Source organism: Notamacropus eugenii, chromosome 1 (genome assembly GCF_028372415.1).
Source record: "Notamacropus eugenii isolate mMacEug1 chromosome 1, mMacEug1.pri_v2, whole genome shotgun sequence".
NCBI lineage: Eukaryota > Metazoa > Chordata > Mammalia > Diprotodontia > Macropodidae > Notamacropus > Notamacropus eugenii.
In genome coordinates this window covers 16,308,082-16,332,055 of record NC_092872.1, presented here as the reverse complement: position 1 = coordinate 16,332,055, position 23,974 = coordinate 16,308,082, and positions in this window count along the sequence as shown.

The following is a 23,974-nucleotide window of genomic DNA, read 5'->3' as shown; positions in this document are numbered from 1 at the left end:
TAGTAAGAAGAGATCTCTCAAAACACCTTGACCATCTCCATTCAAGCTAGGTTGAGGATTTAACAGGTAAAAATAAGAGATTATAGCAGTTATTTCTTTGTGTTCACTCCTTGTTTTTTGTTCATAAAGTATAGTCTCTGTCTCTCCTCTTTCGCCATGCTGGTGCTGGACACTAGAGTAGAATTGGAGGAATAAATAGACCCAAACTTACTACTATAAGGGGAAAACATTTGTCTTTAGACTAAATAATGTTTACTTGACATATATAGGTAGATGTCAAACACTTATGATATATGACTAGCTCAAGTCCCCCTTCTGAATAGTTTCAACATGACAAAGACATACACAGTCAGAGACTTACAAATGAGCTTTTTAGTGAGGGAGACAAAGCCCTGAATGTGTCTTCTTTGTAATGGAATATATGGCTCTGTCCCAGGAAGAAACATTAATATGAAAACGGGAAAGGTGGTCTCAGGGATATGCTAGTAAATGTTTACCAACAGGCTCTCTGAAAGCATGGAGACACTTTTAAGTTTAATCTGTAATGATAACATGTTCTTTGTTAAATCTAAACAATCAACAAAACAAATCAAGAACTTGGTTAGATCAATGAATTAACATTTGTTGATCTGATCAGTGCCTTAGATACTGTCAGTCGTGAGGGCTCGTGGAAAATCATGGCAAGATTTCGTTGCCTGGAGAAGTTCATCAGTATTGTATTACAGTTTCATGACAAGATGCTTACACAGATTCTGGATAATGAATGGTGCTCTAATGCTTTCCTAGTTACTAATGGAATGAAGAAGGGCTATGTGCTTGCTCACATACTTTTTAGCACGATGTTTTTAGTAATATTGTTGGATACCTTCAACAAGTTCAAAAGTGGCATCTAGGTCATGTTACCTCACTGACATAAATCATTAAATTTGAAAAAGGCTACAAGCTAAGACTAAAGTGAAGGGAGAGTTGGAGAACAATTTTGTTTTCAGATGATTACGTACTCAATGCAGCCTCTGAGGCTGAGGTGCAACAAAGTATGGATCAATTCTCTGCTGTTTGTGCTCATTTTAACTGAATAATTAATTAAAACCAAGGAAACAAAGGTTCTCCACTAGACAGAACCCCACAATCCATAGATAGAAACCCTGGTTATAGCAAATGGAGAAATTTTGAATGTTTTAACAGCATACTTTCCAGGGATGTACACATAGAAGATGAGATTGACACACACATTGCCAGAACTAATTCAGTGTTTGAGAAGCACCAAAGGAAAGTGTGGGAGAGATTTATTAGACTGCCTACCAAACTGGGAGTCTATAGAACTGTTGTATTGACCTGATTGTTGTGTGTCTGTGAAACCTGGACACTATACCAGTACCATGCCAGGAAACTACATTTTATCCATTTGAATTGACTTTGGAAGATTCTGAAGATCACTTGGCAAGATAACTACCTGACACAGAGGTCTTTTCTCAAACTGAACTGCCAAACATTCAAACCCTACTGCAGAAAGTGCAACTCTGGTAGGTTGGCCAAGTTGCTTGAATACCAAAAGTATGTTTGCCTAAAAGACTATTTTACAGAGAACTCACACAAAGCAAAGAGTCACAGTGAGGTCAGAAGAATACAAGGACATTCTCAGGTTCTTTCTGAAGAACTTTGGAATCAATTATAAGACATGAGAGACACTGGCACAGGACCACCCAGCATGTCATGCCTACATCAAAAATGGTGCTGTTGTCTATGAACAAAGAAGAATTGCAGTAGCTCAAAAGAAATATGAGATGTGTGCAATTTAACAGCCAACTCCACTCTAAGGTTCATATGGAATATTTGTGCCTGATCTGTGTGTGGTAGAGATTTCCAAGCTCATTTTGGTCTGATCAACCACAGTTGGACAAATGATATTTTTACCTCAATATAGAGAGGTCATTTGGTCCTCTTTGAGAAAAAAGGACACCTAACCAAATCAAGACCTAATTTATAACATTTGTGATTTCCTGAATATAAATGCTCACAATGAAAATTTAATAATTGGCTAAAATAAAATCCTGGGTGATTTCTTTTTCATATAATTCTAGATATGGAGCATGGTCCTTTTATGAGCAACTTCTTCTACTTTAATAGCTAACATTTATATAACACTTTAAGGTTTGCAAGGTGCTTTACAAATTTTATCTAATTTGATTTGATTCTCACATAAAGCCTATGAGGCATTTCTCCTGGAATATCTAAGAAGGAAGGAGTTTCTTGTATGGCAAAGATACACAGGTGTGATGTACAGAGAAAGGACTCATTGATGATCAGAGGAAGAATATGCATATACTAGCAGTTGATAACTGCCTACTGAGGGATGACATTTTGTTTATTGTAAACTCAGGAAGAACATTAATGAGATTTCGTATCTTCTTGGGGCATAAATCTCAGAAATTTTAAAGAACTCCCTTAAATTTTTAAAATAGGATGAACTTTTCCATGTTCTAAAAAACATTGCTTAGGACACATACTATCAGCAGGAGTTATATTGAAAACATTACTGGAGATTTCACAATTGTAGTCCAGAAATTTAAGACCTTAGGGGAATATGTGGTTCTCATTACTGCTAATCAATGAAAGAAAGGCTAATTTGGGAAGTGCATAACTGGCAAAAATCATGGTATCCAACAATGGGATTTCAATTTAAGAACAATAGCCAAAAAATACAGAAATGATGGCCTCTTCCCCAGGATTAAGTACAATTAACAAGAACTAATAAGAATATATAGGCCTGACATTGAAAATGTCATCAAGACTGCTTTAAATTAAAAACAAAAAGTCAAGGGACATCTCACATATAAATGCCAAGATGGATACCACAATAAATAACATCAAAAACGTGAGATTAGTAAGCCCCAAGGAAGAATATCTTAAAAAGGAGTCAGCAATACAACTCACGAAATCAGATGTATATGTGCAATAGTGAAAAGTGTGGATAATAAAGACAATAAACTAGTGATCTTAACATAAGCGGGCAAATTGGATCTTCTAGGTGTCTCTGATGTTTGTTGAGACAGAACTCCTGAGAGGAATTTGGCTTTGGAAAGGCAAGTCATCTGAAGGAACAGAGATCAAAGGGTTGTGGAACAACACTATATGAAAAGAAAATATACTTGTGAGAAAATTTATTAATTTGATGGTGGAATGATGCCTCAGAATATTTGGCAGAGGCTCAAAAATGAGAAAAACAGAAATAATATTGAAATGAAAGAATACTGCAAACCACTTGAATAGAAAAAATAAACAGGGAGTTCAGAAGACAGATCACAGACGTGGCAATAAAGCATAATATAGTACTGATAATGTATTTGAACTATCAAGAAATATACTGTAATCCTTTCTCAGACAAAAGCAGAACAACTGATAAATTATGTAAGCGTTGAAAAAATTGTAATCTATGCAAAATATTGTATGATTCATTGGTTCTTAATGCATAGATAATTTTTTAAAAAAACTGTCTTCCTTCAGGGAGTTCACATTCAGCTAAGAGTTTTTATTCAGTTTTCTCCTAGCATTCCCTTGTACAATTGTATTGGGAGCTTTTCATGTTTATTTTCTTAGTCTCTCTGATACATTTTTTTTTTCATGAGGGAGTTAACTTCATTTCCCCTCTTTTATTTGTTGTTGCACTTTTAATTTATTTGAATCTTTTTCTAGATATTCTGAGATCATCAAGGAGATCTGGGTTTATATACAATATCTCACTCAGTTACCTAACCACTGAAGTATTGATGCTTATTAAGGAAATGGAATAAAGAATATCATGGAACCATAAAAATGAAAAATATGAAGAAAATAAGAAATCATGAAAGCATATGAAGAGTTTGAAAGTGAGACCAGTAGACTCAGAAGAGCAAACACACTAAATAAAAGTATAAAAAAATCATTCAGAAAAAGATATTGCTTGTTATTCTTTTCATTTCTTTTATTTTTTGTTAAAATCTATGGTATAGGGGGTCAGAGCCAAGATGGCGGAGTAGAAAGACGTGCATACTCTAACTCTTCCCCCACAGCCCATAAAATACCTGTAAAAAATGACTCTTGGCAAATTCTAGAGCAGTAGAAGCCACAGAACGACAGAGTGAAAGAGATTTCCAGCCCAGGGTGGCCTGGAGGACTGACGGGAAAGGTCAGTTGCACTGGATGTGAGGCAGAGCATAGCCTGCCCTTGGCCACGCACTGCACCTGGAGCAGGCCTCAGAGGGTTGGGTCCCCAGCAGCAGCAGTGGAGGTTCCTGGACCCCTCAACCCACAGGCACCAAATAGAGCTTCAGAGGTCTATGAGAGGGCTTTTTTGAAGGGCAGGAGGGGAGCAGGGTCTACCCTTAAGGCCCCAGCACCAGGTAGTGGAAGTAGTGGCTGATCTGAACCTCAGCAATGAGCCAAGTCAGGGAGCAAATTTCTCTCCCTTGATTGTGCCACCTTGAAGGAACTGAGGCTTACAAGTCCCTAGACTATACCCTCCTCTTGACAAAGGACTCAAAACTCAAGTAACTGTCTGGGAAAATGCCCAAGAAAGGGAAAAAATAAGACTATAGAAAATTATTTTCTTGGTGAACAGGGACTTCCTTCCATCCTTTTGGATGGGGAAGAACAATGCTTACCATCAGAGGCCTCCAAAATAAATATGGAATGGTCTAAGGTTGTGGAAGAGCTCAAAAAAGATTTTGAAAATCATGTAAGAGAGGTGGAGGAAAAAATGGGAAGAGAAATGAGAGAGATGCAAGAAAACCATGGAAAGTTAGTCAACAACTTGCTAAAGGAGACCAAAAATAATGCTGAAGAAAATAATACCTTTAAAAATAGGCTAGCTCAATTGGCAAAAGAGGTCCAAAAAGCCAATGAGGAGAAGAATGTTTTAAAAAGCTGAATTAGCCAAATGGAAAAGGAGATTCAAAAGCTCACTGAAGAAAATAGTTTTTAAAAATGAGAATGGAGCAGATGGAAGATAATGACATTATGAGAAGCTAAAAAATTATAAAACTTAAAACCAAAAGAATGAAAAAATAGAAGACAGTGTGAAATATCTCATTGGAAAAACAGCTGACCTGGAAAATAGATCCAGAAGAGACAATTTAAAAATTCTGGGACTACCTGAAAGCCATGATCAAAAAAGGAGCTTAGACATCATCTTGCGTGAAATTATCAAGGAAAATTTGATAGAGAGCACAAGGTGATTTCAATAAGAAGGGATCATATCTAAAAAAAATAAAATTAAGGAGTGAGAGAGGAATATGTTGAGAGGAAAAAGAGAGAACTGGAATGGGGCAAATTATCTCTCATAAAAGAGGCAAGAAAAAGCTTTTTAAATGGAGGAGCAAAGCGAGGAGGTGTGAGGGATAAAGTGAAGCTTACTCTCATCACATTTGGCTCAAGGAAGGAATAACAGACACACTCAATTTGGTATGAAAATCTATCTTACACTATAGGAAAGTAAGAGGAAGGACTTAAGCAAAGTGGGGTGGATGATAGAAGGGAGGAGGGTCCGATTAGAAGTAAACACTCTTGGAGAGGGACAAGATCAAAAGAGAGAATAGAAGAAATGGGGACAGGATAGAATGGAGAGAAATATAGTTAGTCTTACAAAACATGACTATTATGGAAGTCATTTGCAAAACTACACATATATAGCCTATATTGAATTGCTGGCCTTCTCAGTGGGGATGGGTGGGGAGGGAAGAAGGAAGAGGAGTTGAACTCAAAGTTTTAGGAAAATATGTTGAGAAGTGTTTTTTCATAAAACTGGGAAAAAAGAAATACAGATAACGGGGTATAGAAATTTATCTTGCCCTACAAGACAAGAGAGAAGATGGGGGAAAGGGAAGGGAAGAGTATTAGAAAGGAGGGTTGATTGGGGGAACGGGTAATCAGAAGACTCAGCATTTTGGGGAGGGAGAGGGGTGAGGAGAGATGATGACAAAATTTGGAACTCAAAATTTTGTGGAAATGAATGTCGAAAACTAAAAATAAATAAATAAACATTAAAAATATATGGCATAATATCATAAGGATTTTATGTATTATTTTATCCCTGATTTTATATAATTACTGATTTTTTTTCCTTTGTTGAGGATTATAAACTACAATTGAGAAAATTTATTTTTGTTGTTGCTGTATAGAAACAAAAGCAAGGGCAAATTAAAGGAGAGCAGTATAACCACATCAAGCTCCTTTAAGAATGATAATAAGCATGCTAGTATATTTTTAAGATATACTGAGGACAAAAGGACCATCAAAGTTCAGGTAAGTGGCATAATTGAGAGAGCACTGGCTCTGGAGTCAGAAGGACCTGATTTCAAATCTTACCTCAGACATTTCCTAATTGTGTGACCCTGGGCAAGTCACTTAGCCCCAACTGCCTCCAAAAAAGAAAAGAACCATCAAAGAAAGGATAAGACCCCTGCCCAAAATATAGTAAATGCAACAGTAAGTGGTTGCAAAAAAAAGACAAAAATATTCAACCATCATTTTATTTTTCTTTTCTCTATTCCATAAAATGGCCTTTATATTATGAGGACTGGAAGAAAAATGATTAACAGGGAATTGAAACTAAAAAAGCAGAGAAGAGATGGTAAGAAAACAGCCAAGGCACTTAGCTCAAGTCACAAGTTTCAGATGAACTGTATCCTAGGCTAGTTTTAAAAAGTTGGTAATGCTGAGTTTCTATCAGTCATCTTTCAAGCATGTCTGGGGAAAAGTAAAATTGTCAGAGGAATGGAGACAGGCAAATATGACATTTTTAAGGGAAGAGTGTGTAGTCTACAAATGATTAGCTTGGTGGTTCAACTTCTATTTCTGGAAAAACTTTGAAACACAGGAGTAAAAAGATGGTTTGTGACATTTAGAAATAGAAGCAAGAACCTCTAAGAGTTGACATGGCTTCATCAAGAAGAGATTGATGGCATTTCTTTTCTAATGGTGTTATTGAAAGGATAGATTAGGAGTATGCCATGCTAAACCTATATTTCAGCATAACATCTGATGAAATATCTTATGCTATCCTTATGGAAAAGATAAAAAGATGGGGGCTAAATGATATCATAGTAGATTTACAACTAGTTCAATGACTGAACGCACAGAAGAGTCAATGATCGGTTAATGTCAGCTTGGAGAGAGAGACTAGTCGAGTTGCCCAGGACATTTTTCTTTGGCCCTCTACTACTCAATATTTTGAAATAATTATTGCAATGATTAATTTGCAGGTGACAAGGAGCCTGGAGGAACAGCAAGTACATTAAATGATAGAGAGAGGAGCCAGAGAGATTAAAATTCAAGAACACTTAGAAAATGTAAATAGATGAAATAAAATAGAAATAAACATAAATGCCATAAATAAACATAAATGGGCTAAAAAAAAACAGTTGGAGAAATGCAAGCTTGAGGAGACAAGATTAGATTACAATTCGGTGAAAATTGTGCAGATGTTTTAGTGGACTAGAAAGTCAATATTATTCACCAGTGTGACACTGAAGTCAAAACAACATACACAATGAGGCAAGATTTAGAGAGGCATCACATCGAGGACAGAGTTTTATAGTACTAAGTTTTGAACAGAACATGTCTAGTACATTGTGATTAGCTATGATCACCATATTTGGGGTGATCCATAAGCTGAAGCATATTTAGAGGGTAATAACTGGCATTAGGAGACTGGATTCCATGTCATTGGATAAGGTAACTGGAGATATTTGGCCTGGAAAAGAAAAAAAATATGATAACTTTCTTCCAGGGCTATAATGTAGAAGCTTTTAACTTGTTTCTGCTTGGCCCTACAAGGTAGAACTAGAAACTACGGGACAAAATTTCAAAGAAGAAAATTCACGCTCAATATAAGGGGGGTTGCTGGGGAGAAAACTTTCTAACAATTAAAATTGTTCAAAAGTTGAAATGGCTGCTTTAGGAGGTACGAATTCTTACCCATCAGTGAAGGTTTCTAGGTATTCAAGCAGTGGGTGGCCACTTATTGGGGATATTATGAAAGAAATGCAAATAAATTTGTTTTGGACAAGATGCATTTTGACACCCATTCAAGTCTTGGATTCTGTGACTCTGTGAATCATGACAGACAATTTCTAGATGCCTAGAGATATCTGCTAGGAACAAAGCCAGTGGTCTGGAGGGATTTTAGAGAGGTACCCAGGTTCCCAGACCCCTTATGGCTACCTGATCTATTGTGACAACTGGTTCATCAATCAATAAACATTTATGAAAATCTCCTAAGAGCTTGAGTTATGCAAACAGCATCAGATGGTAAACAGAAAATAAATGAGAATAAAATATAAAAGTCACTCTTGGAAACTACGGGATAGACTCGTAGTCTGTGACCTTGATCCCAAAGAGGAAGTAAGGTACAGTGAAAAGATCACTAAATTTTGAGCCAGGGGACCTGATGACCAGGTCATTGATTACCACTTCTGCAACTTGGGGTGAGTCACTTAGGCCCTCAAGTTTCTAGTTTGCTTGTTTATAAAATGAACTATAAGTTCTGAGTTCCCCTCTGGATCTAAATCTATAATCCTATGATCCCTCATATACATAATTGTAAGTAACTGGGAACTTACACTAGTCTTTGGAGAAGAATTCTTCATTAAAGGCTTCCTAAAGGTTTGCATTTTAATTTTTTTCTTCTATCAATAAAACTTTTTTATTATTGAGAATTTCACATTTATGAGGTATAAGTAGGCATTCTGAGCACAATGGAGTGGAGTGGAAATATATGACTCAGATTTCCCCAGTTATCCTGAGTGGTGAATAAGAGCTAAGAGAAATGAGAAAAGACTCCCAAACTCTCTGTTTCCAATACATCCTGGGGATCCTGAAAACAAGGACTACTGAAATTTGGTTCTATAACTTGAAAAATCCTTCTCTTAAGTGATTCTTTCCTAATGGAGTCATTTTTATGTAAACTCTAAACAGTTGCAAGTTGTAAAATTCAGCAAAATAAAAAAGGGGGACTGATGAGGACACTTCTATTTGTCATCTGGAATAAATGAAAAAAGCATGGATTAAGCACTTACTACGTACACAATGTGCTAAGGGACAGGAATACACACACACACACACACACACACACACACAGAGTCAAGATAATCTCTGTACTGGAAGATCTTGCATTTTAGTGGAGAATTTCCTTTACATAAGAGACCGTAGTTCCAAGTCAGCCTGCGGTCCTCAAGGTAGAATAGTAAGTCTGATAATAATGCATCTTCTTTATTGTCATTAACTGATATCATATGACTTCCTGATGCTGAACCAGCAGAGAGTGTGTGAAGGACTTTGGGGGTGAAAACTTTCTTTTCCTGGTCTTCAGTAGCTGTGACTGCTCAGGAAGGGAGAAGATTTTAGCACATGTTACGTGATAAATATGCTAAGGACTTTACACATATTATCTCCTTTGATCTTTACAACGCTGAAAGGCAGTTGGTGTTACTATCCCCATTTTACATTTGAGGAAACTGACATAGAGAATGAGTCTCATATAGCTAGCGTCTGAAGCGGGATTTGAATTCAAGTCTTCCTCATTCCAGGCCCAATGCTCTATCATGCCACCTAGCTGAGGAGACAAAGGATGCAGCACCAGCCCATTGTTAGCAGATGGTCAAAAGTTAGAAGTGGAAGTTGAGATTGTGGTGATAACTTGACTCACCAGGTTTGCCTGTCTCGTGAGTGGCAGTTAGAATTGAAGATGACTAGCCCCTTCTCCACAAGGGTAGAAACCCTGAATGATAACTAAAAAAATGGTTAGTGGTAGTAGTGCAAGCCAGTAAAGAATTGTGAAAAAAGCATGACAGGCAAAGCATGAAGGGGGAGGGTATACACTATATACTTCTCCTATGTAGGGAGAAGTCATGAAATCCTGTGGATTAGACAGAGGAGTCAAACAAGTGCATTTCTATGGAGAATGCATGCCCACCTAGATAGTGGTTTCCTGGAGTCTTATTCTCCCAAGGCTGGAAACAGTTTGGGTGACACAGATTCCTAACAGTAGATTCTGAGCATGGAACATCATAGATCTAAAGTTGAAAGGGAGCTCAGTGTCCATCTAATTCAGTTTCCCCACTTGATAAATGAGAAAACCTAGACCTACTGAGATCCAGGTCACAAAGCACAGCTACCACTCCTGGAACCTATAACTATGACCCACCACTTGTTTTATAACTCCTATTGAGAAAAGGACCAAACACATCCCCATCTTCCCATATAACTACATCCATGATCATATTGTAGACACCATGTCTTCCCTACCTCCCTGTGCTGCTCTCCACACACACACACACACACACACACACACACACACACACACACACACACACACACACACACATACACTTTACTACATACCCCAGCGTTAAGCAGTTTTGCCTTAAGTTTAAGAAAAATTCTGGTAATAACTTGGTAGCCATAACCTATTAGCACAGAAATTTTATAAATACATAAGAAAGAATTACTAAAAGAGAAATCTAAAGTGCTAAATCTGATATGTACTTTGTTATAAATTTGTGGGAATCTGTCCCACTACTACCATTTGGAGACAACAATTTGTCTTCATATTGATTCTTCCACTAAGTTGTTACCCCAATGACTTCTACTATGGTAATGTGGATGTGGGCCTGAGTTCTTGAATGCTATGGTAACGGCATTTGTCCCAGCAAATCCTAAAAGACTTTAATCGTAGAACTAGCAATGGGGTGGTCCCAATACCTATACCTAATAAAGTAGTTACAGCCTCATCACAAAGTTGATCATAGTTTGGTGACTTATTTTTCAATTTCTGAAAAGAGGGACTGTTCTATGTTAAAGGAGGCTCCTACACTAATTAAATTGAAGATATCTGATTTTCTTAAATGCCAGCTTCTTTATCAAATTATAAAATATGCTCTCATTCTAAACTATGTGACTGTGTCCTGAGATTTTTAGGGGTAAAGCACTTCATAAATTAGCTGTAGTAGTATCTTAAATACAACAATAACTATTTTAAGACCTATGGATTTGTGAGATATTTGACTAGTGAATATTCCATCTTGAAAGAAAGCTAGCAATTGTCTTTTTGTCAGCTGAATAGTCAGTAAGCCCACAAGACTCTCAAAATTATTGTGAGTTAGCATAAGGTTCATTCCTGGGTCATCCATAAGAAGAGAATGATTAGCTACTTAAATATATATATTATAGTATTTTGTACAAGGATATGCCCAGAAGCTTCAGTAATGGGCACATTTATTACAAGCTAAGAAATCAATGGAATGAGATATAAATACCCATCTTTAGCCCATTTTCACAGATCCTACTTCCCAAGTTAATTCTCTTACAAATGAAATGAGCTCTAAAACTGAGTTATCCAAGAACCACAGAGGAGTAAATACACAGATATAAATGTGTTATGCAGATGTTGGTGTCACTGGTCCAATTTCTTTACTTATGTGTAACTCATTCACCAACCCACAGAGGAAGGAAACTCTGACTTCTGAAGCCAGGATAATGACAATGATGATAAAAATATTCACAATAATAATAACAGTTGCAATAATAATTATAGTTAGCACTTACATAGTTAGCACTTTAAAGTTTTTAGTACTTTCCATAGGATTATATCATTTGACCTTCAGAGAAATCCCATGAGGCAGGTGTTTTTATTGTCCCCATTTTATAAATGAGGAAACTGGGACCCAGAGAGATTAAATGACCTGCCTAGGGGGTTACTGTAAATGTATGAGATTCAATTTGAATACGGAGCTTTCTGAAATAAACATGATGACCCTTAAGAGCTTCTACCCTGAAGACCGAAGGCTGACCTAGAACTAAAGTCTCTTACATAAATGCTCCATTAAAATGCAAGATCTTTGAGAACACAGGTGATCTTGCCTGTGTGTGTGTGTATGTGTGTGTGTGTGTGCATCCCCATGCTTTGTATGTAGCAAGTACTTAATCAATGCTTTTTTCATTCATTCCAGATGACAAGTAGAAGCCTTTTCTTCAGTCTCCTTTTTTTATTGTCTGACATGTGTATAAAGTGCTTTGTAAACCTTACAGCCTGTGGGTCTTAGTTCAGAGCAATGGATTACAAACCATCATTCATCTCAAGGTTTAATGGGTAATAAGTTTCATTGTGCCCTACAGGTACCAAGCCTGAACTTTAGACAACAAGCACAAGGATAAAAGTATCACCAAGTTAGGGTACTCATCCTTATTTCAGAATAAATAATGAGAAAGGACAGGTATGTCCAACTGATGCCCTATCAGTATGCTGATGAACCTGAGGTATCATAAATGAAAGCACTCTTTCCAAAGAGGTGGTTTGCAACATATCTGCCCTAAATCATCATTTGTAACTTGTCAATGCCCTCTCCTAAAGCCTCCACAGGGAACTCAGCTCACACAGCATGCTGCTGATTTTCCTCCAGCCTCTTAAGACTACGGGATATCAATGGAGCATAAGCTGTCCAAATGTTAATCCTTTGTTCTTGATACATTATTAACTGACCTTTTTTCCAAACAGATATATCACTGATGACATTGTTTCAGTTTATTCCACATAAACTTCTTATTCATAATGGGGTACTCATTCTCAATGTCAGACTCTCCATTGCCTTTTTTTGACAACCTGTAACTTTAACTCTTTGGAGATTATAGTCTTCCATAGCTCGGTCATATGGCATCATCAATCACTGGGAGAAGGTTGATGTTGAAAAGATAAACCTTTGTTTGAACAGGAAGCTTGGAGTCATTAAAAGAACTGAATGTTGTTTTAATCATGTCTGACTCTTGTGACCTCATTTGTTCTTTTTTTTTTTACAGAGATAATAGAGTGGTTTACCATTTTCTTCTCTAACTCATTTTGCAAAAGAAGAAACTGAGGTAAACATGGTTAAGTGACTTGCCCAGGGTCACATAGCTAGTAAGTGTCTGAAGACAGATTTGAACTCAGAAAGAGAAGTCTCCTTGACTACAGATCCAACATTTTATCCACCATGCCAGAATAACTTCCTCCAAATATTTTGATTTTCTCTCTCCCTATTGTTCTATTCTGAATGTAGCTCATTGTATATGAAGGCTGAGCTAGTTGCTGGAACTGACACATTGATTCCTCCTGGAAGCTGATCTATATATCTGATGCTTGCTTCTAAACTTTTAATTTTTGTTATACTACCTAGAGCCTCATCACCCAGAAACAGTGCCCCATCTGCAGATGTCTTTGTCAGTCTGCCTTGGAACTATGACTTGGAATTGTGTACTGAACAAAAAAGCTGCCAGTTAATACTTGTCTCCTTCACAGTGCATCTGTATGGGCCTAGAGTACCCTGGTATAGGTATGTGTACAGTTTCTCCCTGGACTCTGGAGTGCCCTATTAGCAGCATGTTCCTAGTCCAACTCCATTCCCAGTATCCACAGATCTTTCTGTGTGTTTCCTTATGCCAGGCTCTAGAAGTGATTCACCATGACTTTTTCTAAGTTTTCCCATCATGATTCAGACCAGTATATATTTTAGGTCTGTTTGGAGGCATTTTTAGAGAGGAGCTCAGCTATAATGCCTCCTAACTCTTCCATTTTGGCTCTGTCCCAAACTAAGAACTTTGTGGCTTGTCTTAAAGATAAGGTCCTCCACTGAAAATTAGAAGATCAGTAAAGGGAAAGCCTATTCTGGATATAACTTTCATCAGTATGGAAGAATGGATTGTTGAAATGATGAGGACACATCAAGACAAAGTGATCTTATCATCTTAGAGTATGACAGAGGAGATTAATACCAGGAATAATACAATCTGAAGCATAGATTTGGGGAGATTACGATTCAAAGAGTTAAGAGGAAATAAAGCATCCCAGAAACTAAAATTTTGTAGGGGAAGCCAACAAAAGAGAGAAGAGACATTCTGGAGAATAGAATTCTGGAAAAAAAAGAAAGAAAGAAAGAAACTGTTCCAACAAAGAAGAAAAAGAGGAATTGTTCAAAGAAAACAATGTGAATATACAGAACTGAACAATCAACTTCAATTTTTAAAAGACAGGTTAGGAAGATGAAAGTAAAAGCAAAAAACAAAGGATGAATTCTAAAAGTGTGACATAGTACTAGAAAAATAGTTCCAGGACTTCTAAACAATGAGCTGGCACTGGAAAGGAAAGTGAAAGACAACAAAAATGTTCAGTTTGTTCTTTTATTTTAGCTCTCTTGCATTTTTTCAAAGTGGGTTGTGAATGCTTCTTAGAGAGGATGAAAAACTGACAAAAGAAAAAAAGGAAGATTGTCATTTCCTCTTCTCCTTTTTGTTTCTCTCCCAGGGAGATTAATCTTGGAAATGGCAAAAACAGAACAAATACCATTGACAGGGAGTTGATACCCAAGATAAGTAGAGATGGAAAAGGAGGATCTAGTTACTCTTGATGCATTAAAGTCATGTGAATCATAATTCTAAGACTTTTTTAATGACAGATATGTATACCATAGCCAAGAACACCACTTTCCCAAGACTTTGTCTTCATGTGGATCTCATCTTAACAGCTGACCCAAGAGGATCATTGTATCTCTTTGGTCAAATGCCCCTATTTTGAATTGCTCAAGGAAAATATCCTAACTCATGAGATAACTCATATTTAGGTTGCCCAAAATGCAGATGAGAGGGTTTCCCGCTTATAAACATACTCTTCTAGTGAAATAAATGTCCATATCTTTTATTCTGTCCCACAGAAAATGCAAATGATGTAACAGAACTTACAGAAGCTCCAGAATAAACACATACATCATTCAAATAATTGATAAGCACCTTCAAGAACAAAACTGAGTACCTATAGTATGACCTATTAACATTTTAGCCTCTTTTTCATAAAGTCCTATGGTCTCTCCTTGACCTCATAGTGTATGATCCCATAGTTTAGACTCCCCAAAAAAGGGAAAATGAAGTACAGGTCAGCTGTTGACCAAGAAATCCCCTACCAATTATACCTCTTCAATCTGAATAATCCATTGATTTTGCTTTCCAAGCAACTGAGTAAGACTTACAAGTACCATCCTCACTTTTCTCCAAGAAGTATGCTACACCAAGATTTGATCCATTTTTCAACATGGGAACTCTTTAACATGGAGTTACCTACAAGGCAACCCCCAGAGCAAGTGTTGCCCAGAAAATCTTTCTTTATCTAGAAGATGAGTTTCCAAGGTCATGTTACTAGGGAGCTCAAAATCTCCCCAAGAGTTGGGGTAGCTGAGCTAGCCTCATCAGTCAAATAAATTCAAGCATATGTTTCCCTCTGCTATGTACTTCTGTCACTAGTCACTATTACCTAGTTCTGGCTGAGGTAAGGACTCATAGGCACAGCTTAATTAGGAAGAATTCATCCAATTAATCAGAAACTTCATGAGAAACACCTTCCCCTTATAGATGTAATTAATGAGTTGCTGTCATAGATTCCTGGAAAAAATATGAAAAATGAAGTTGAAACTAAGAAATTGCACAGGAACAAATGTTGGGGTTATTTTTAAATGAAGAGAAGGGAGCCTACAAGGTAGAGACCATTGAAATTAAACTACCAGTAAAATTCTAAAAGTATCATTAAAATAATGATTTAGTAGTAAACATTTAGAAATAGAAGTGATGACCATAAAGAACCAGTCATGTCAGATTAACCTTAGCTACATTTTGACAAAGTTACTAAATTGATAGATCAAGGGAATGGCATAGACATAGTTAATCTAGATTTTGGCTAAGGACTTAATAAAGGAACTTGTATTGGTTATGCTTGAATACTATGATATATAAATAACATGCAACAAATAACAAATAATATAACATATAAATAATATATGAATAATATAAATGATAATGAACTAAACAGTCATATGATTGGATGGATTTAGGATGGATTACATAGCTTGAACTGATTATGAGAACCTCAATGTCAACTTGGAAGTAGTATCCCAGAAATATGTGACTGGTCTTTTACTGTTATTTTTATTACTGGCATATTTATCAGATGGACACAAAGAGAGGGTAGGCAGTACTACTGATGAGAATGCTACCATTAATAACAACAATAATAACTAAAAAGTTTGTATAGTGAATTTAGGTTTGCAAATGACTACATATTTTTATCTCATTCAAAATAAGCCCTATGACCTTTCTGCTCTTATAATCCTCATTTTACATATGCAGAAATTGAATCTCATAGAGGCTGAAAGACTTGTCCAGGATCACGCAGCTGCTAAATACCTGAAGCAGGACTCAAACATTTGTCTTCCTATTAAGTATACATTGTCTACTAATTCACAAATATATTGAGAGTACACACCATTTGGACTAGATAAAATATGCTGGAATTTATTAAATATTAATACAAAGTTTCACACAAGTTGAGCTGGGTTAAAATAATCAGCTTCAAGAAATGGAGGCATGATTGGGTGGCAGTTTGTCTGAAAGACATCTAAGGATTTCAGCGAATTGGAGATTTAATATCAGTGAACAGTGTGACCATGCAACCTACTAAAGTCTACTAGAAACCTACTAAAATCCAGCTTGAGAGGTGGTGTTCACAATTAAAGAGGTGATTGTGCCATTGCACTCTATGATAGTCCAACCATATCTATAATATTGTGTTGCCCTTTGTGTCACATATTAGGGAACAACCTAAACTGTGACTGCATAGAGAGTGTTACTGGATCACAATATCATAGCATCTTAGAGTTAGAATAGATTCCAGTGGTCAAGTAGAACCAGAATCTCCACAATAACATGTTTGATATGTCTTCTCCCGGTCCTTCATTTGTATAATAGAGGTAAAACAAAAGGGATATGAGTCCATGTCACATGACACATTGAGAAAACAGGGGATAGTTAGCTTAAAAAAAATAGAAGGGTAGGCTGGGAGGGAAAGTTTAGGAATGACAACTGTCTTCAAAAATTATAAGGCTGTACATATAAAAAGAAGATCTGGCCTCAGAGAGAGCTTCAGACATCTTGTGAAAGATATAAGAAATCAAACTTTGGCTTCACATATGCCAAAGTTTGCAAGAAAGCAAAAGGTATCTTCCTTCAAGATTCAGTTCAAATCCAACCTAAAAATGAGAGCTCTCCAAGTATGAAATGGCCTGTTTCAGAGGGCAGTAGGTCCACCTTCCTTGGAGGTCTTTGAGTTAGGCTTATATCATTCCAAGTATATTTGTACCATGACTTGCTTTTAATTTATGATTTGGCTGAGATCTCTTCTGTTTTCCTATACACCTAAAATTTTATTATTCCAAGAGAATATGTTCCAAGAATTGGGGGGGGGGGGGGATATGCTGATGTTGAACATTGAGTGTTACATTTAAATATAGTTTATTGTCTAGTACAGCTAAAATGTAGGTTTCATGAAGGGGACCAATGTGTAATTAGACTAGAAAGGTGAATAAAAATCAGATTATGGAGAACAGATCAAGAAAACATAAGATTAACTGGACTACCTGAAAGCTGTAATATAAAAAAAAAATTGATACAACAATACCAGAAATAATTAATGGAAAATGTTCTGAAGTTTTAGAACAAGAGGGGAAAGTAGAAACAGAAAAAATCCACTGATCACTACCTGAAAGAGATTCTTATAGGAAAACCTACAGGAATATCATAGCTAAATTCCAAACTCTCAGGTTAAGGTGGGAATATTATGAGCAATAATAAAACAACAATTCAAATATGGTGGAGCTGCAATTCAAATTATACAAGACCCAGCAGTGGCTACACTAAAAGACCACAGATCTTGGAATACCATACAAAGACTGAAAGAATAGGTGATATGGCTGAAAATATCATACCTAACAAAGCTAAGTATCACTCTGAATTTTAAAAGAGTGGATATTAAATGAATTGACAGACTTTTAGGATTTTATTGCAAAAAAATGAGAACTTAATAGAAAATGTGACAAACAAGATCCAAGAGAAATATGAGGTAAATATCAAAGACTAATTAATATAAAGGACTCAATAAGGACAAATTATTTACTTTTTATATATGGAAATGTAAACCATATGCCTAACATTGTCATTAATAATAATAATAGTAACAGTTTGAAAGAAAGAATAGGGTAGACATGTGTATGAGGTAGGAAAAGGTAAAAAGTAATCTCATACAAATGAGGTGCAAGAAGAAGGACTGATACAGAAGAATTAGATGTGGGAGGGGAAGAGTTACTGGAGGGGGTCTGCCCAACCCCACTGCCTCTCTCTTCCAAACTATCCTTTACACAATGGTCATTTTCCTAAGGGAAGTTGGAGTAGTAGTGAGGTATTCTGTAATTAATATTAGCAATAAAGTCAAAGAATCTGGTTCCAAATCATGGTTTTCTACTTATATGTCTTTAGATAAGTCATTTTCTCCTTTCTGGGGCTCAGTTTCACCATCTATAAAATTAGGTTAGACTAGATGATTTCTAATGTCTCTTCCAGCTCTAAAGTCTAAAGACACATATCAAATTTTACTAACTCCAATTACATCACTCTCCTGTTCAAATACTTTTCATGATTTTAAGGCCATCAGTGCCTGACAAATAGAATGAAAACTTGATATGGATTTCAAAGTCTTTTCAATCTAACCCCAACCTTCCTTTTCAGTCTTAACATCTATTGCTCCTTGCAATATCCTCTATTCAGACTAGACTAACTGTGGGAAATGTCCCATACTTTCCCTTTGCTCGGGTCCCCTGGAATGTTCTTTCTCCTGCCCCCCAGCTCTGACTATGGAACTCCTACTAATTCTTCAAAGAGTTAAAATACCATCTCCACCTTGAAGCTTTCCTTGATTCCCCCAAATCAAAATGAGCTCTCCTTCATTTGAACTACCCAAGCATTTTATCAATCTTTATAATTACATTTATCGCATTAAATTTAGAGTAGTTATTTTGTGTAGGTATTTCATTTTATCTATTATACACTTTGAGATCACAGACTAAGTGCTTTGAAAATAATAGTTCGTCAAAAAAAATTTGTTGAAATAAAATAACTTGCATATGTCCATTAAAAATGACAAAGTTCATTGCTCATAATGATCCTAAAAAATGGGTAGTACTAGTATTATCATCCTCATTTTAGAGATGAGGAAATTGAGGCTTTAAAGGGCGATATGACTGATCTACAATTAAATAGCTCTCAAATACCTGAAGAAAGACTTAAAACCAGATACCAGATTTCAAATCCCATACTTTTCCCACCATGTCCTAATATCTCTTTCATACCTCTAGTTTTGAAGGTTGAATCTTAACCATTGTTCCCAAATAAAATCCTACCCCTGTAATTCATATATGTGGCTAAAATCAATTACTTGAGCCAAGCAACAATTGTAGTTATGCTACAATAAGAAATAAGTATGTTTTTCCTAGTATTTATTGTGCAAAATATGATTCATTACTGAAAACAGCTAAAGACTTTAGTCAGGAAACAAACAATTCTATTAAAGCAAACTCATTTACAGAAAGTTTTATTCAGAAGTTATTCCTGTAGTTTGCCCTCAGTCTTGTGTGCCTGCAGCTCAGTGGGGGTAGATCTTGTAATAAGACTACTAAAAATTTGGAAGTCATATTAGATCATACAAGGGGTCAGCTTCCTAATATTTTCTTCTTCCCAAACTTGCATAGACTCTTTGACTCTTCATTTTTGCCCAGATACTGATATTTTTGTCTCATCTTTGTCCCTGGATCTCCACAGACAGGGTGGTTCTAGCCTGATATTTCAATTTACATTTATTCTTCTAATAATCCAGGGACCCAAACTCTTAATGAATCCCAGAAGAGAATTGTCTTCCAGATCTACAGGGTGGTTTCCCTAAACATTGCAACAGCCCTGCCTCAGGTGGAAGAGAAGTCTCTGTGTTTTCTGACTACCAAAGCTCCCCTCAACTTCTCATCACCAAAGACATTGTACTATTAGATCACTGTATTCATCCTGCCAAGGCTGTAGCAACTATTCACAAAAAGAGGTCTTTTGTTTTTCTTTTTCCAGTTATAAGAAAACCTACCTCTTCTCCTTTTTCTTTAATAATAATATCTAGCTTTAAATGCCAACTAATTCGATCCTCATAACAACGTTGTGAGGTAAGTGCTATTATCCATATTTTCCCAATGGGGAAACTCAGGCAGAAGCGAATTTGGTGACTAGGCTAGGATATCCCAGCTAGTGAGTGTCCAAAGACAGATTTGAACTCAGACCTTCCTGAGGTATCCTGATGCAGTGCTCTATCTACTATAGATGGTATCTAGATGACTAATTTTCAAAACAAAGTTGAAAAGAACCTGACATTTATAGTAGCATGGTAATTAATGAGAACTTTCTGCATTTTTTCTTTTCTTCTAATCAGAAGGTATCTTTGTATCTCACTCTTCTTAGTGTACAGTTAAATTTTCCCCAAGCCTATCTCCTTGTGTTCAAATCAATTTTGATCTGTAGTAGAATGAAAAAGCACTGTAATATATCTCTGGTCCCAACTTGGTCACTAATAAGCTCTACAATCTTGGTTAAATCTTTTCTCCACTAGGACTGAGTTCTTGCATTTGTAAAATGCTGGGTACAATTAAGAGCTGTGCAAAAGAAGTAGAAGATAGTGAAGACCTCATCACCTGAGGGCTTCAAGTGGAAGCTCGAGCACTTGTCAGGATCTTGTAGAAAAGATATTTATTCAATACAATTTGAGCTTCTCTCTCGCACTGATATTCTGTCAATATAGTATTTTATGGGCTCTCTTTTATCTCTAGAGTTCTGTTTGTCCATTTCTGAAGAGAATCACTGACATCATGGGTGATGTCTTGACTCATGGGTGAATTAGATTTAAGTGAGGCAGAGTGGCACAAAGTCATCAAGCTCCCAAGGGTCTCTTCCAGTGGTAGGACAAAAGTCAAGAGGACTGATGATGGCACAGGATGCAGTGGATGACCTTGGTGTCTTCCATATATGACCAAACTCTAAACACTCTACAGCACCCACTTCAATCATCTTTATGTCCAATTGTTCATATCTGCCTGTTAAGGCAGGAGAAGTCTTTACAAGCCTTAGGTAGATATCCTACTAACTACCTGATGGGTTTGAGGACCGTGGATTACCCTCAACCTGATTTGACTCATCTACTGAGACTGTTTACCAGGGTGCAAACAATCAGAATCCCAGCTGCCTTACTTTAGCAAAGGGTTCAGTTTGCAAACTTCCTCTTGTAGGTTTTTCCAAAATATTTCTTCCTTAAAGTTTCTACATCCCTTCCACCAACCAAAATATTTTGAATGCAATTTAAACTGAGGCCTTAAACACCAATTTTAAATGTTAGATTATAATCTTACTGAGGTTATGGATGGGCACAGGCTCTTTGTAGCTTTCTTAGCACATAGTATTGAGTTCTCTATATAGCAGATACTTTTTAAAAATAAAATGCAATATAATCAAGAAAGCATCAGTTATTGATGAGCTGGATTTCAACCACACTGCCCCTGTGTTAAGAATCAGTAAAATCTAAATGAAGCTGACCTTCTCCACTCCACTCCACCTCTTTCTCTTAGTTTCTCTGACTTCCTTCAAGACTCAGCTCAAGTCTCAACTTCCATAGGTCATCTTTTTGATCCCTCCTAGCTGCTAGTGCTTTGTTCAGTGAACTTAGCTTCCGTCTACATTCTAGATGTCTTTTTATATACCTAGTTATTTGTGTAATGACTCCTTCTTTAGAATATATATTCTTCAAGGCCAGGGACTGTTTTTAACTTCTTTGGCACCTTCAGTGCTTAACACAGTGCTTTGCACATAGTGCAAAGGGCTTAATAAATGCTTGTTCAATGACAAATGATGTGACATGAAATTGCTTAAATTCTTTACAATTTCATCCAACATTTCTTTATTCGACAATTGGATGCTTATTTTGCCTCTGCAAAATTAACGGTGTGGAAAATCTTCACTGCAGTAGAGATTTGCAAATCAATGTCAATCTCTCGAAAGATGTCATCCAAGAAGTCAACAAAAAAATGAGCTAAACATTCACAGACTGAATCAAAAGAAGCACTTTTGTCTGGAAAGATATCATTCATTCCAGATATTTCATGACATACAAACAATCCTCAAATACGGGGCAGGGCGGGGGGAAGTGCAGAGTTAGACTATTGGGGGGATCAATAATTATTTTATTATTTTCTTAGTTTTAGCAAATTAATGGTTTCCATCTTGTTACAGAGAGTTCTAGTGATAATGAAAAAAGTTTGGAGATTTATAAAGAAGAGACAGAGAATTGGCATTTATGAACTAGGGAAGTCAGCTGAGGAGAAAAGCAATCTTTGAAGGATATAGATGGGCAGAAATAGGTGTGAATTATAATCCAGTGGCCCCCTGAAGGGAAAATGGATATAAAAATCCATTTATACTGCTGATAGGATGATTCTATTCCACAAAAAAATGCATTCTTCATCAAGGGAAATATTATTTAATGTAATTTTCATATCATCTTTCTCAAAATTATGTAGAGTTAGCTTAACCACAGATAATCCTAAGTAAAAGTTGCAAAATTGTGACATAGGTGAAACTTATATGACAACTTACCACCTAAGTTATTCTTATCTCTTAAATTCTTACCTTACACCATCTATCATCATTCCACCACCCTCCTCCATTTTTATTGAAGTAAAGATGCCTTTAGCTGATAAAGACACTTATTTTGGCAGTATCCTAACAGACCTTGATTTTCATGTTTCTCTCTAGAATTACGGTCTAGCATTACCAACTGCTGCCTTGATGTCTCCACATGTATCTTCTAAATGCATCTCAAATGCAACATGTCCAAAATGGAACTTACTACTTTTTAATCCCAAACCCATACTTCCACTAAATTTCCCAGTTTCAGTTGATGGTACCACCATCCTTCCAACAATACAGGTTCACAGGGTTAGAGTCATCTTCATTTCTACTCTCTCCCTGGCCCACCACACCCCACAACCACAGATGCAACTAACTGTCAAATCTTATCTGCCCAAGTCCATGTCTCTCACAATTTTTTTCTCTTTATTAGCACAGCTTCTACCCATCACTGCCATTCACCTGAACGGTTGTAATAACCTTCTAATCAGTCTACCTGCTGTATTGCCAAGGCAATATTCACAGCACTGGTGATGACTATGAATATGGAAGCATAGTTCTCAATCGTAAAATATAAAAGACTCTTCATATAGAAGGCAGAAGAAAAACATTTATTAAACACCAGAAAGCCACATCCCAGAACCAGAAAGCAAAATCTGTCTTGGTGACCAAGAAGTTAATAAACATGATCTCTGCAGGGAACAAAGCCATTCCCAAGCTTCTGTGCCTCAGCTGGGGACTTCTCATAAGCAAACATGCACAAGCCTGAGCCTTGCTGCTGGCCTGCTGGTGTCCTTTCCCCTCTGCCCGACCATGCTCACTCACTTCCTCCCCGTTCTGCTCCACCTTTCCTGCTCCGCCTGTTCAGCAAGCTTATCCCACCACATGTGACTTAGGCTTCCAAGTGATTTAATGGGCCTATTAATGAATAGGAGAGATTTTCTAATTCAAATTACCATCACACCTGCTTTCAAATATTTCCCCTTCTTGATCCATCTGCTACTTATCTGCAAATTAATATTCCTAAGACACATAGCTAAGCCTGGTGTTCCCCTGCTCAGAAAGATTCAAAGACTCCTTATTTTCTCCAGAATAAAATATAAAATGTTTAAGCTAGCATTTGAAACCTCCACAATATGTCCTTTCCAGTCATTTCATATCACTCCCTTGCCTATTCGCTCACTATTCTAGCCAAATAGGACTATTAACAGGTCCCCAGGCATTACATTTTATTTCTCACTTTTGTGCCTTACGTTGTCCCCCATTGCAGGAATTATTTCCTCCTTACCTCTAGTTCTTCAAATCCATCACTTCCTACAAATCAACCATTTGGGTTGTATGAGACATTTCTTGATCCCTCTAGTTGTCAGCATATTTTCTCTCTTTT